The sequence below is a fragment of the Pteropus medius genome, unplaced genomic scaffold (genome assembly GCF_902729225.1).
Source record: "Pteropus medius unplaced genomic scaffold, Ma_sr-lr_union100, whole genome shotgun sequence".
Classification (NCBI taxonomy): domain Eukaryota; kingdom Metazoa; phylum Chordata; class Mammalia; order Chiroptera; family Pteropodidae; genus Pteropus; species Pteropus medius.
Window position 1 is genome coordinate 3,239,498 of NW_024349803.1, and position 15,230 is coordinate 3,254,727.

The 15,230-nt window shown below is 34.4% G+C and overlaps 1 pseudogene; it reads left to right on the forward strand.

Moving 5' to 3' along the window:
- Nucleotides 1–4,500: 4,500 nt before the first annotated feature.
- Nucleotides 4,501–4,616, forward strand: LOC120582607 (uncharacterized; annotated as a pseudogene).
- Nucleotides 4,617–15,230: the final 10,614 nt, after the last annotated feature.

Here is a 15,230-nt window from a genome sequence, read left to right on the forward strand (position 1 = left end):
TCATTTTGGTCCTTATTCCTGGCCTTCCATAATTTTGTTGATTCCTATCTCATGTTTCTAAGTATGGACTTTGAAGTCAGAGACAGGCTTGAATCTTTTGGTCTTCATCAATAAAATGGATCAATCATACCTTCCACAAAGGGTCATTGATTAATGAGCTATTGCATGCAAAGATTTAAGCACAAGGCACATGTTAAGATCTATATAACTAATAGCTATTATTATGATTTGACAGTTATATTTGACAATTATGTGTTATAAACCTACTGAAATATTTATAAGTGAAGTGTCACGATGCTTGCAATTATTTTCAAATGGTTCAAGAAAAGATTATATATATATATATATATATATATATATATATATATATATACACACACACACACACACATATACACATATACATATACATGTGAGAGAACAAAATGTTAACTGGTGATATTAGATGAAGATGTTCACTGCACCATTTTTTCAAATTGTCCATACATTTGAATTTTTAAAATAAAAAACATGAGAGGAAAATGGAAATTAGATTTTGTAATTTCCTTGCTTAAACACTAAAGAGAAGATACTTGTGCGCATTCATGTTTCAGACTCATAATGACCATTTAATCATATGGGCACACTGCACTTCGTAGTGCACATAAAAACTCATGTCACAGATGGCTCCCCAGTCAGTCTTTCTATTTGTCTTTTTTTATTCATCATTTCATGCTCTAGCCTCATCAGCTCGCCAATCTTATAAATTCATCCTCCAACTCTTAAAAATCTGCTTCTGACATGACTTCTGTTTTAATAACCCATTTGATTTCTCTTTCTGACTTGTTGAAATCCTGTTTTATGATTTCATTGATTCCTTGATTTTTTAAATTTAAAAATGCAACAAATTAATGGATATTTGTGGTAAAATATAAAATTCAGGCTACAGTGAAATGCAGAAAGGAAAACAAGTAAAAATTAACTTCCTTTCCATGTCACAGTCCTACTTCTCAAAACCACTTTTAATAGCTTAGCGTGTATCCTATTATATAGTTTTCTATCTATATTCAAGGATACAGATATATCTCTATATTTATTTTTTTAATTGTGCTATATTACATATTTTTTCTTTGGCTTGAGCTTCTAGAACAATGTAAATTAGCAATGATAACAAATATCTTTAAATTACTCTTAATTCTCCTCTTTTAAAATCATACTCTCAGATTTAAATTATACTTCTTTCAATTGTCTTTCTCAAAATAAACTTTCATTAATGGGGCCAGCCTAACTTCTCCACAGGTAAGAGAAATCAACTTATTGAATTCTTAACTCCTTAAAGGCAGGAACTATTTCTTGTACTTTGTATTTCTTTTTTGACTTATCTATGCATATTTGCTATTTTCACTTGTTGAGTGAAAGGACCAAATAAAAATTACCTTTTTCTAGAAATGGAGTCACTTTTACTACAGATTAGTTTTGATATACTAAAATTTCATTACGATTATTCTGCAAACATTACTGTTGGAGGCTGACAACCAAAAGTGAACAGCTTCTAGACAAACATATCTGAAGCAAGTTGTGTAATTTTATGCCTGCTATGACTAACAATTAGGTGACTGCATGCAATAATTTGCCTAAATAAAGGTACAAAGTGAAAATCTGACAAAAGTGCTCTCTAAGTCTTTAGAATCTTTTGTAAAATCCAATAAAACCTACTATGAACTACCCATTTCTAGGGCTGGAATCAAGGACGGAGGTAATGTTGGCAGAAAGAATAATTGATCAAAGTTGGATTTGCAGTCTTTACAGTAAACCAGAATAATCCATAATAATATCTACTCCCCGCAAAGTTAGAAAAAGAGTTGACCATATGAACATAATATTTGGTCTGTCATACAATAGAAATATGATCTTCCTGAAGAGAAAACTGCATACATGGTTGTTAAATCTCCCTGTATTTCCCTGTAAGGAGCATAACTGGATGGGGCCATTGAGCTTTCTTTCCTTTAATCATTCCACTCTCAAATATCTGCATAAATGAGTTCTTACCACCTCAGAACAGGTCTCTAATTTTCCATCAGATTTAATTTCAGTCTGGCCTCTGAGTCAAGAATGTATTCAATAATACGCTTGAAAACCAGAGTTCATATCAACCCATCGCCTTATTAATAACTACTTGCTAGGGCCAATGCCAGACCATAAAAATATATTCAGCCAATTATTCCAATTAATTAATTGAGTGGTTATTTTATTCATAAAACATTTTCAAATGATTATTATGTACCAGTTCCTATGCAATTGATGGAGATAAAAAAGTAAGTAGGCCAGAGTCTCTGCCATCAAGAGCTTCATAATCTCTACCTTTTCTATTGAGAAATTTAAAAAATTATATTTCAATATACGTTGTGGTTTAGTTCATATTATTTATTTCCATAGTAATTGTCTCAATTAAAAGAGATCAAGCAGCAACAAGATTTAAGTCTGTTAAAATCCATTTAATCTAACTGTGCCAGTGGAAGTCAGCCCTTCTTAAGGGCTTTTTCCATATGTAGTTTCTGTTTTCCCTATTCTCTCAAGGATAAGTTCTGAAAATTATTATGTAGAGTGCACTTAAGATATAACCAAAGTAACTAGTTATAATAATCTTCTCTGGCAAATGTTCTCATGCTGACAGTTGAGCATGAAACAATAATATCTAAGACATTAAAAAAGTTGGAAGTCACTGGGCTCACAAAAACACAGGATGCTTGTATATTATCTTGGTGGAGTTCTTTTGGAAAAAACTACATGACAATACTCAAAAAGCAGTTTCACTAGTTTATTAACTACATGTTTATAGTAGCTCACTAACCCTGACACATGGCCTTAAGATACAATCAGTAGGAGTGCAATAGGAGCTAAAAGATATTTAATCAAATAGTGCCAATATATACCAGCTTGTTTGTAAAATACCATGTCCAGCTCTACACCAAAGTAAATCAAGTCCTTTATTTTTTCTTTAAAGCATTCATTTCAGAATGTGAATTTGCCCTTACAATGTGTAGTTAAAAGACTATATGTCATTTTGTCAACTTAGATGAAAAATTAAAATCTCTACCTCTCTGGCATTATCAATTAAGAATATTCCTTTCCCCATTATATTTTATAAAGAATATATTTTCTTTCACTTCATTCCAATGAGCTTCATAATTACTGTGTTCCATGACTGATTCCATAGTAGGGATGATTCCATGGCTATCAGGTTATAATTTTTAGTTTTTGTTTTTATTACTTTTCCCTATGTTGATGCTTTTTTGACTATCTTCTATGATGCCTGCCAACATGCAAAAATGGGGAATTTATTAGGAAAATGTTATGGAGGCTGATTGATCATTTCTTGCTACAAAGCCTCAGTTCCAGTGACTCAGATTTCAATGAAAAAAAAAATTTAATGCAAGTTCAGACTCTAAAATTATACCATCAGATCATATAGATTTCAGAGTATTGGCTTATGCACTTGTGGGGGCTGGCAAGTCCAAAATCTGTAGGGAAATCGACAGGCTGAATTTCTTCTTCAAGGAAACCTCAGTTTTGTTCTTAAGGTTTTCAACTGATTGAATAAAGATCATCTAGATTATCAAAGAAATTCTCCTTTACTTAAAGTGAGTTGATTTGTACATGTACAAAATACCTTCAGAGTAACACTTAGATTGATATTTAATTGAATAACTGGGTACTAGAGCCTAGCCAAGTTGACACATAGAACTAACCATTACACCAACCAGTTATTAGGATTTCCTTCAACGTTCACCAATAATGTCCTAGCTGCTAAATCCAGAATCCTTATTGGAGCTCATTCTCAGCTGCACTTGAAAGGGTTTGCCACACCTCTTTTTAGAAACCTTCCCTCACCAGAACACATGCCATCCCATTCCAAGTCAAGTGTTCCTAGTTATGTGTTCCCTCCAGTTTCCAATCTAGCCCTTTTAAAGAAATATCACATTTCTTGAGAACAATTTTAATGCTATGGGAATTTGATGCTGTGTAAATTATTTAAAGTGATAGTACATGGATGAGGTGTATACTAAATTGTATGAACCAAAGTCCCAAGGACATCAGGAAAACCTAGGTCCAAATACTGCAATTTATAGATAGAGGAAAACAGCTAGAACACTCCATTCCCCTATTATTGATAATAATAAAGAGTATTCAGTAAAAGATAAGACTCTCAAACATTATCATTATGATAAATGGTATTTTACAAATAGGAATAGGAAGAAAAAGGGTGACAGAAAATAAAAAAGAAAGGGTGTTCCAGACAAAGATCTTGACCTGTTGATCAATCATTACTGTATCTTGATCCAAAACCAGTCATTCAGCAAATGGCTCTATGATATAAACATGCAAGACAATGAAGTCAGACCCTTACTTTATGCCATATACAAAAATTCACTCTGGACGTAGTTCCATAGTGTAGCAGTTAGCATGTCTGCTACATGCAGAAGATCTTGAGTTCATGCCCCAGTGGAGCCATGGTCCATGGTCTATGGCCATGCCACCCTGAACAAGCCCAATGTCTGATCTTGGAAGCTAAGCAGGGTTGGCCCTGGTTAGTACTTGGATGGGAGACCATCTAGGAAGATCAGGTGCTGTAGGTATAAATAATAATTTTTAAAAAAATTCACTCAAAATGGATCAAAGACCTAAATGCAAGAGCAAACTATTAGAATAAAATATAAGAGTGAATCTTTGTGACCTTGAATTTGGTAATGTTTTCTTAGATATGACACTAAAAACACAAGTGACACAAGAAATAAAAAAGATGAATGGGATTTTATCAAAATTTAAAACTTTTGTGCTTCTGAGGACACTATAAAGAAAATGAAAAGACAATCCAAAGAACAGGAGACAATATTTGAAAACCGTATACCTGATAAGGGACTTGTATCCAGAATATATAACGTACTCTCACAATTCAACAATAAAAAGACAAATAACCCCATTTAAAAGTGGGAAAAGGAATTGAATAGACATTTCTCCAAAGAAAACATACAGAAGGCCAATAGGCACAGGAAAAGACTCTCAATATGATTATCCACGGGGGAAATGCAAATCAGAACCACAATGAGACACCATTTTACCCCCACCAGGATGACTAAAATAAAAAAGGTTGGCGAGGATGTAGAAAACTGAAACTCTCATAAACTGCTGGCAGGATTGTAAAATGGCATAGTCACTTTGGTCAATAGTTGGATAGTTTCTCAAAACATTAATCACAGAGTTACCAAATGACCTAGCAACCCCACTTCTATGTATGTGTACCTAAGAAAATTGCAAAAACATGTCTACTCAAAAATTTATATACAAATGTTTATGGCAGCATCATTTATAATAGCCAAAAAAGTGGAAACAATCCAAAAATCCAATAAATAGATAAACAAATATAATAAAGAGATAAACAAAATATAGTATGTCCATACAATGAAATATTGTTCAGCCATTAAAAGGAATAAAGTACTGATATATGCTACATTATGGATATGGATGAATTGAAAACATTATGCCAATTGAAAGATGACAGTCTCAAAGGCCAACATCTTGTATGATCCAATTTATATGAAATGTCCAGAAAAGGAAAATCTATAGAGATGAGAAATAGATTAGTAGTTGCAGGGGCTATGGGAAATAGAATGAGAAGGGACTGCTATTAGGTATGGGGTTTCTTTGGGGGGTGATGAAAAGGTTCTGAAATTAGATAGTGGTGATGATTGTACAACTCTGAAAATGTATGAAAAATGACTTTAGATTCTAAAAGTGTATAATTCTAAAAGTGTGAATTATCATGTGAATTATATCTCAATAAGGCTGTTATTTTAAAAAATACCTAAGTCAATGCCTCTTGCTACCATTTTTGTTCTTGTGGTGATGGTGTCTTTTTAATTATTGGACGTGGGTACGAAATGAGAATTCATACTCTTAAAAAACCACCGAAGTTTGTCAAATTAAAATACAAAGAAAACAACTGACATTTTCTTTCAAGAGGTAAATGATTAAGTCTGGGTTTTTAAGGTAGAATAAATGAGTTTTCCCTTTGACAATGAATAGTTTTCTAACGTAGTGATACTATGTAACGTAATTGCAACATATGGAATTTCGACCTTAATTTAACTTGCATATTTTCTTTCCTCTGAATCTTGAACTCAAAAATGACGGTCTACTATCAGGTAAAACTTATAGTAGTACATCAGAAGATTCTATATCTTAGAGAGGAATCATATTTCTTCAATATGAGCTTAAGTTTAAAGTAACTGAATTGCCCTGTAGGATTCAGTTTTCTACCAGATTATTTCAGTGTCTCTTGACCTACTTTTCATTATCACCCGTACTAAGAAATCTTTTTAGACTTTGTTTTCCTAATTGCCCCTCTCCCTCTTGAAATTTTAATACTACAGATAGATTGTGTATCTGTTTGTATACTCTACGTACCATGTATATATGCTTTATCTATAAAAAGGGTAAGATTTTTCACTAAAAAAAACAAATTTTACTCCTTTGTACTAATACTGCCCCTGTGGAGAATGCATGCTGTACCTTTAAAATTCATGAGTGCTTTTGAGTGTACATATTTTATTTTCCTTACTCTACAGAATTTAGAGTTCTTTCAACAACTCGATTTAACATTTACAAATATAAATAAATAAAATTTAGTTTTTATAAATTTAACTTAATATATTTGGAAAAATTATATAAACAATTTTAAGTATACTAAGTTCAGATAAAATAATAGACAAGCTTCAAAATTATTTTTTCTGAAAATATTCACTGACATTGGAATTTGCTTTGCTATTAAGTGGGAAAAAAGCAACAAGCAAAACTATGTCAAGAATGCTTTACAAATTTTCTAAAAATACATACATATGTGAGGACGAACGACTAGAAAATATTCGTTAAAACGTTATCAGTTATCTCTGGGTGCAAAGATTTAGATGATCTTCAGTCTCAACTTTATAGGTGTCTATAGTTTCCAAGTGTTCTATTATGAGTTTACATTGCTATTACAGTTGAGAGAACCAATATAATATTTGTTGAATTAGCTCATATCAGGGAAAGATATAATAATGTCTATTTTACAATACTTGAAGTATTTATGCAGCTTTTTGGGAAAATGTTTTGTTTTTGTTTACAGGCCAAAGACAAAGTTACACTATTTCTAGCCCTTGGTCTTGCTAATATTTTCAATACTTCTGCAGTAAAAGTATCAATCCTTAACAAATGACAAGTTGACTATCACCTAGGCTTCTAGCAACTACCCTGTAGAACCATCTCTAATTTATTTCAAAGCTACAGGGGAATCGTTTAGCAAGCAAATGTTTGCTGATGAGCTTTTAAAAAGACTGAATCCAGCAAAAACTAAAATCATTATGCACTTGATTTCAACAGAGTCTATTTAAGTACTAACTCAGATTTTAATATTAGTCACTTTGGGGGCTACTGAAGAAAAGATGGTTTGAGTATCATTTGAGTAACAGTTTGCAGAGTGTTCTTATTTGATGTTTGGACAACCCTGTGCATCACTTGATATAATTCCTTTTACCTATGGGTACACACAAGATATTTGAAAGAACTGGTACTCCAACCCAAGTTTTTGACTCCCAGTTTTGAGGTATTTTTTCCTTTGGACCTTTATTCCATGCTAAATAAAATAAGTGAGTATTTTTAGTAAGAGTAAAGTAAGTGAAACAATTAACCACGATTAAACTTACTCTTACTAACCACCACTTGCTATAGAGCAGAGTTCAAATGTGCCCTTACTCTTTCCTACACGCTCGTGGTCTCCTTCGCCCCACAGAAAGGGCCATTGGTGGCACAGTGTAGTGAGTTCTGCCTCAAAACATGATGGGTCCTCTCATCTACTATGTCTGGGACTTGGGAGAGGGGCAGGATGGAGTGAAGGGAAAAAGGATGGGACCACAGGGTTTCAGGAGGCCACTCTCAGACTGGGCTCAAGGAGTATGTCTTGTTGTGGAATTTCCATGTGGAAGCATTGAGGAACATCATGGCATGAAGAGTTTAGTAGGGAATGTGCTACAATGTGCAGTACTTGGCTATTATCTTCTAGGTCAGTTTCATTTCCCAACCCAAGCCTGAACACTTTAAGGACATAAACTAAAACACCAAAACAATCCCAGTCTAAATTTTCTCTGATGGCTTGGCTAAATTTGTATTTTAAGGAAAAAAGAGCTTAAATTTAAAAACAAATATTCTATTTCGGTTTTAAAAAACATATACTATTTTATAAAACCTAAAATATATACATAAGCATATAAACTAATAATATAAAAAAATTAAATAAAACAATTAAAATATGGATTATCTCCATTGTCCTCATAACAGAGCAACAAGTCTCACAAATATTTATGATCAGATGTTAAATCAGAGATGATTCACTTCCAAGGTTTTCGCTTCAATTTCCTTTGGCTAAGTAAAATAACAGATTATGATTAGTTTTTTGATGTTGCTATATATATGTATAGTCATACATACCAGTGTCACAAAGACCAACAATGCTTCCACATGGAAATTCCACAACAAGACATACTCCTTGAGCCCAGTCTGAGAGTGGCCTCCTGAAACCCTGTGGTCTCATCCTTTTGCCCTTCACTCCGTCCTGCCCCTCTCCCAAGTCCCAGACATAGTAGAGGAGAGGACCCATCATGTTTTGAGGCAGAACTCACTACACTGTGCCACCAATGGCCCTTTCTGTGGGGCGAAGGAGACCACGAGCGTGTAGGAGAGAGTAAGGGCACATTTGAACTCTGCTCTATAGCAAGTGGTGGTTAGTAAGAGTACGGTTGTTAATCATGGTTAATTGTTTCAGTTACTTTACTCTTGCTAAAAATACTCACTTATTTCATACATAACTCTACCAGTGTTTGACTATATATCTATATCTATATCTATATCTATATCTATATCTATAGTCATACATACACACACACACACACACACACACACACACTGATTGTATATATATGTAATTTTTGACAAAGTTGCCAAGATAATTCAATGTCTTCTTGGATAGTCTTTTAGAGAAATATTTTTAGAACACTGGACATCCATATGGAAGAAACTGAATCTCAACTCTTATCTCACACCATATATAAAAATTAACTCAAAATGTATCATAGACCTAAATGTGCAAGCTAAAACTATAAAATTTCTAGAGGGACTTCAGGAGAATATCTTTAACATTTAGGGTAGGTAAAACTTTCTTAAGAAATAGGAAATTTAAACCATAAAAGAGAAAAATGAGAAACCATATTTCATCAAAATTAAGAACTTCTGCTTCTCAAAAAAAAAACCATTAGGTAAATGCAAAGATAACCTACACACTGAGAGAAAACATTAGCAATACATATATCTGATATATTTCTGGTATCCCAAATATGTAAAGAACTTTTATAACTCAATAATAAAAAGCAACCCAGTAGATGAAAATAAGCAAAAGATTAGAATAACTATTTCAAAAAGAAATTATACAAATGGCCAAAGAGCTCAGAAATAAAAGATACTAAAAATCATTAGTCACCAAGGAAATATAAATTAAAACCACAAGTATGTAAAGATACCACTACATACTCACTAGAATCAGTAAAAGTAAAAAGATTGACAATACCAAATGCTGATGAGGATGTAGAGAAACGGAACTCTCATAAATTGTCTATGGGTATGTAAAATGATACGACCACTTGGAAAGTAATTTGGTAATTTCTTATATTGTTAAATATTTGCATAACCTATAATTTAGCAATTGAGCTTCTAGGTATTTATCCAAGAAAAATGATAATATATACTATCTACAAAAAGAAATATATGTAAAGTTTATAGTAGCTTTATTCATAATAGTCCCAAACTGGAAGAAACCCAAATGTTCGTCATAGTAGAGTGGATAAACGAATTGTGGTATCTTTATACTATAGGATTTCTATTCAGTGATAAAAAGGAGTAAAATACTAACACCACAACAATGTGGATGACTCTTAAACCATTACGTAAAGGACACAAAAGAGTATACACTGTATAAATCTATTTATATAAAGTTCTAAAACCTGTGAAATTTACAAGTGGTGATGGAAATCAGTACAGTAGTAGCCTAGGGTGGTGATGAGGGGAAAATGTAAGTGGTGGGCTTGACTGCAAAGAGGCAGGATGGAACTATACTGAGTAATGAAAATATTCAATATCATGAGTGTATGGTGATACACAAGTGTATACATTTGTCAAAACTCATCAAACAATATACTTTAAATCTGTGCATTTTATCATAAGTTAATTGTGCTTCAATAAATGATTAATAACAAATTGTTAAAATATGTGCTTTCTAAAAATAAAAACTATATCACTCTATCTCTCAAAAACAACAAGAATATTCTTTTCATAAAAGTAACTGATTAAAGTCTGTGAGTCTTTCTGTCTGGGTGCATATGAAAATATAGAATTTTATCTAGTTAAGACTGCATGGATTTAAATCAAATCCATCCTCTTAAGACTGTAGGATCTTATTTATTTTCTCTCTCTCTCTCTCTCTCTCTCTTTCTCTCTCTCTCTCTCTGCATGAATGTGTATGTATGTTTCCTTAAGCGATAAATAGTCAATTATTAATCAAAGATGGTTTATGGACAGTTCTGACATGGAGATAAACTACAAATTTTGAGCTCTCAATTTACAATTTTAAAATAATTTGATTTCATGGGCCTGTGTTTTGTCTGGATTGTAGTAGGTACTCAACAACTGCTATTGAATGAATGACTGAATAAATTAATAAGTAAATCCTCATCCTTCACTCACTATAAAATAAACATTTTATCAGATTATAAAATATAATATCTGGCCTTAATATCCCTTGCCACATATTACATGTAACCATATAAAACAAAAAAATTAACGGTGATCAAAAGGTAATATATATATGATTTGAGCAGGAAAAATCAGAGGCAGTCTGTAAGAGAATACTCTCTGTTCTTTGCCCTGACAGTTATTTATACTCAAACGCTTTCTGATTTTTAAAAAAAGTGCTCATTATTTATTCTAATTAAAAAGTAGTCCATAGTACATAATAAATAGTACACGCAATTCTGGCTTTGATCCTGGATGGGCAGGGGGCATAATATTATGCTGTACAAATTTGAATAGATAATAGTTCTGTAACGATTTAAATTTTCTGGTTTCTATACTTTTACTGTGGTTATGTAAGAGGATGTCCTTGGTCTTAGCAAGTATATGTGGAAGTTTTTAGAGGTACAGAGGAAAAAAACTAACATGTTTATTGTAAGCATTGTGAAAAATATAGGAAAGAATACAAAAATCACCCACAATCCCATCACCCAGAAAAAGGACATGACTATAAAGATTTTTTTTCATTTCTCATTTAAGTATGCTCTCGCATCATTAAATATTCTTAGAAAGCATGATTTTCAGTGGTTGCATAGTGTCATGACATGTTGTTTCAACTTCACTATTGTAAAACTACATGACAATAACCTTTTATACATCGGTCTGTCCTAAGAGATTATTATTTCCATAGGATGTCAAGCATGAAGTAGTTAGCCCGAGAAGGAACGTCTGCTTTTTGCCAAATCACAGGCCTAATTAACTGATAAATTAGATTGGTCAGAGACCACTGGTAACCTGAAAGAGCCCTTGGTCTGGCGTCTGTCTGAGGTACCCACAATAAAGATGGCCGCTTTCCTCTATCTCTCACACACCTAGCCCTCTCCTTCCCAGGACAGTCTGCCTTGCTGTCCATAGGGCAGCATTTGCTGCACTCCCATAATCATGCAGCTTTATCTTTTCAAAACTCACTTTATGTCTGTGTGAAAGAGAACGCGTTCACACTGGATTTAGTGATCCCTTTCTTATCACCACAGGTAGATGTACATATGGGTAAGTTTTGGCCTATGGAACACGCTAGCCCTATGCTGTCCAATGGAACTTTCTGTGACAGTGGAAACATTCTTTATTTGTGCTGTCCAATCTGGTAGCTGACAGACACATACGGCTAGTGAGTATTCAAAATGTGGCAAGTAGGAGTGAGGCACTGAATTTTTAATTCTATTTGATTTTAAGAAATTTAAATTTAAATAGCCATGTGGGGTGAGTGGCTATTGTATTGGACAGTGAAGCATTATACTCCTCTTTACTCAAAAGTGCTGGTCCCTAGACCAGCGGCATCAGCAACTGGCAGCTTGTTGGAAATGTGGAATCTCAGAACCCACCCCAGACATGCTGAATCAGAAACTGTAATAATGAGATCGCAAGTGCCTTGTGTGCACACTAAAGTTTAACATTGCCCTGTATCTAGAAGGATACAGGTCAAAAAGTTACTGCTGTTGTCTTCTGAAATGAGGCATGAAACTAAGGGCTGTGAGGATAAAGCAATGGGAAGAGGAGTTTGAGATTTTCCTGTATACACCTGTATTGCTTGATTTTGAGTCAACAAACATATATTACTTTTGAAATTTGTAAGACACTAAAGATAGAAGGGATGGTGAGATGACCACGTGATGGTGAGAGGCCGTATATTAGTTAACTCTAATATTTAGTGAACGAGTGCATATCAAGTAAACCAAATGCCTTCACCTGATGGGCAGAACAGACTTGAGATCAAGGAGGGGCGTTTCCTGGAGGTAGGCCTGGGTCCTCCCCACTTATCTCTCCTAGCCCAAGGCAAAGCCTGTCATAGTTTATTTAAAAAATTAATCAATTACATGTCTCAGCATCCTATTGCCTGCCGTAAATGCATCCAAGAGTAGTTAAAGAAATTTACCCTCTTTGAGCCAACAACCTTAACCAACTGAATTGGTTTGCACTTAGCAAATGGATATTGCCAATAGATTTAACTGAAGTCAGTGCTTTATGTAAATTCTGGGTTTTATGAAGTTTTTCAGCTAGAGAACATATTTCCTTTCCATGTATGCTAATCCACATGGTGAAAAAATTCCAGGAAAAAGTAATTTTAAAATTTAGGATTATTTTTGTTTGGAGTAGAAGTTGAGAGAAAGAAATATTGAAACTATCAATATGATCCTCTTAAAAGTCCTCATCAGAAAAACACTAATAGTTATATTCAATAATAAAGAGATTTCTTTAGTTGTGAGTTATATCCAAGTTGCCTTCAAACTTATCTGGACCATAATGCACAGTACAAACATAATTTTATGCACAGATACTCATACCCACACATATAACTGAAACAAAAATTTACCCCTACCTTAAGATGCACCTTAATGCCAGAATTACATGTACTATTTATTGTGTATATTATTTCACATATTCTATTCTACTTCAATGTCTTAAAAATTCTTGTTATAACCCACAACACTGATTTCACAACCTATTAATAGGTCAAGACCTATAACTGGCAAAACACTGTTTTTAATTTCTATTTTTCAATTAGAGTTAACATTTAGTATTGTTTTATATTAGTTTCAGGTTACAGCATAGTGGTTAAACATTTATATAATTTACAAAGTGATCCCCCTGATTAGTCTAGTACCCACCTGGCACTATACATACTTACTACAATATTATTGACTATATGCGAAACACTTTCTAGGTAAGAGAGGAAAAAGGGGAAGAGAAAGGGCAATTGATCCACTGATAGATTGATTGACTTGTGGGTTGATTCAGGAAAGAGAAAAAGAAACATAAGATATCCCAGAGATAGGGAAAAGGATAGAAAATGTCAGAAGTGGGAGAGTGAGAGGAAGAGGGATCCCATTTCTAACTATCTTGCCCAGATGAATGCCTACTGGGTCTAATGTGCACTCCTCTCACCCCGAAAGCTTTACCTAAATCCTCCTGCTCTGGACCTTCATCTCTTACCAGCATCCCCAGCATCCCCAACTCCCTTATTCTGCTGCCTGTTACCTCTTGATCATCTGAAAGCACTTTTTTTTTTTTTTTTTTTTTTGGCGCTAGGATCACAAAGTCACCTCATGAGGACCCTGAGCAGCTTCCTCCATTTCTGATCCTCTTTCTCCATCCTTCTACTGAAGTCTCCTTCTACATCTTTTCCTTTCCCTTGGGTGTCCAACCCTTTCTTTGCCTTGATTTCTTCTTCTTCTCTCTCCCTCTCCTGGTTGTGCCTCTCTCTTATAACTGCCCATTGTAAGATCAACGTAAAACATCATGATGAGTTCAAAAACTGAACTGCACAAGCACTATGGAGGATCAGTTGTTGTTCAAGTGAAAAACTACAGAGCATTGTTTCTCAAGCTTTGAGGGCCCCCGGATCTTGGAGCAAGCCTCTGAAGACCACCAAGGTGGCTTGGCTTCTATTCTAAGACATACTAACCTGGGAGTTCTGTTGTCTGTGATTGTGAAAAGAGAAAGAGCTGATACGATCCTATGAAGCAATAGTAGTATTCAAGAGAAAGGACAAACAACTGGAGAAGATGCTGTAAATGCAAGCTTCTGGAAGGAAGAGGATGTGGGGATACAGTGGATGGACTGGGTAAAAAAATCTGCCAGCAGGAAGCCCAGTTAGCAGGCTGGATTGTTGCCCAGCCCTGGTACAATAAGGATCCTAATTACTGATAGCAACAGAAAAGAAGAAAGGAGATGAGAGGTGTTTCCAAAAAACCTCAAATTAGTGTCTTGGCATCCTTAGACTGGACCATCCGTAGCCTGCGAAGGCATGAGAATCCTGTTAAAGTTATTCCGAAGGTAACTCAGAACCAACTCTTGATAGTTCTTGCAAACTTAGAGCAGGCAGATAAAAATTAAATAATTCAAAGGGGGAAAAAATATAGGAGAGTTTTCGATGATGCAGAGCTGAAGTCTAGTTCACATTCAGCCAGGAACAGCTTGCTAGCCTTGGCTGCTAGTCCATTTTCTTCATCCCTAAGACAGGAAATTATGTGAGGCCCAAAATACTCTCCTCTGCAACTCCATGGCTGAGTGCAGCTGTTCCAAACGAACTTTCTGAAACCAGGCTCCTTACATGAAAACTTGTGCCTTACAGTAGAAATGTAGTAGTCTCCTTTAATCTCTTACCTAATTCTCTGAGCATTAACTGTTACCTAGGTTAGTCCTTGCATCTCCTCCTCTGGCCCTGTAAGTGTTGTTTCTACATCCCAACCCTACCCTACACCAGAGAACCACCATCTTTTACTTGAGATGCTCGATATTGGCAGCCATTCTGACTCATCAGTGTGTGTGTGTGTGTGTGTGTGTGTGTGTGTGTATTTCAGAAGCTCAAGAATAGTAGG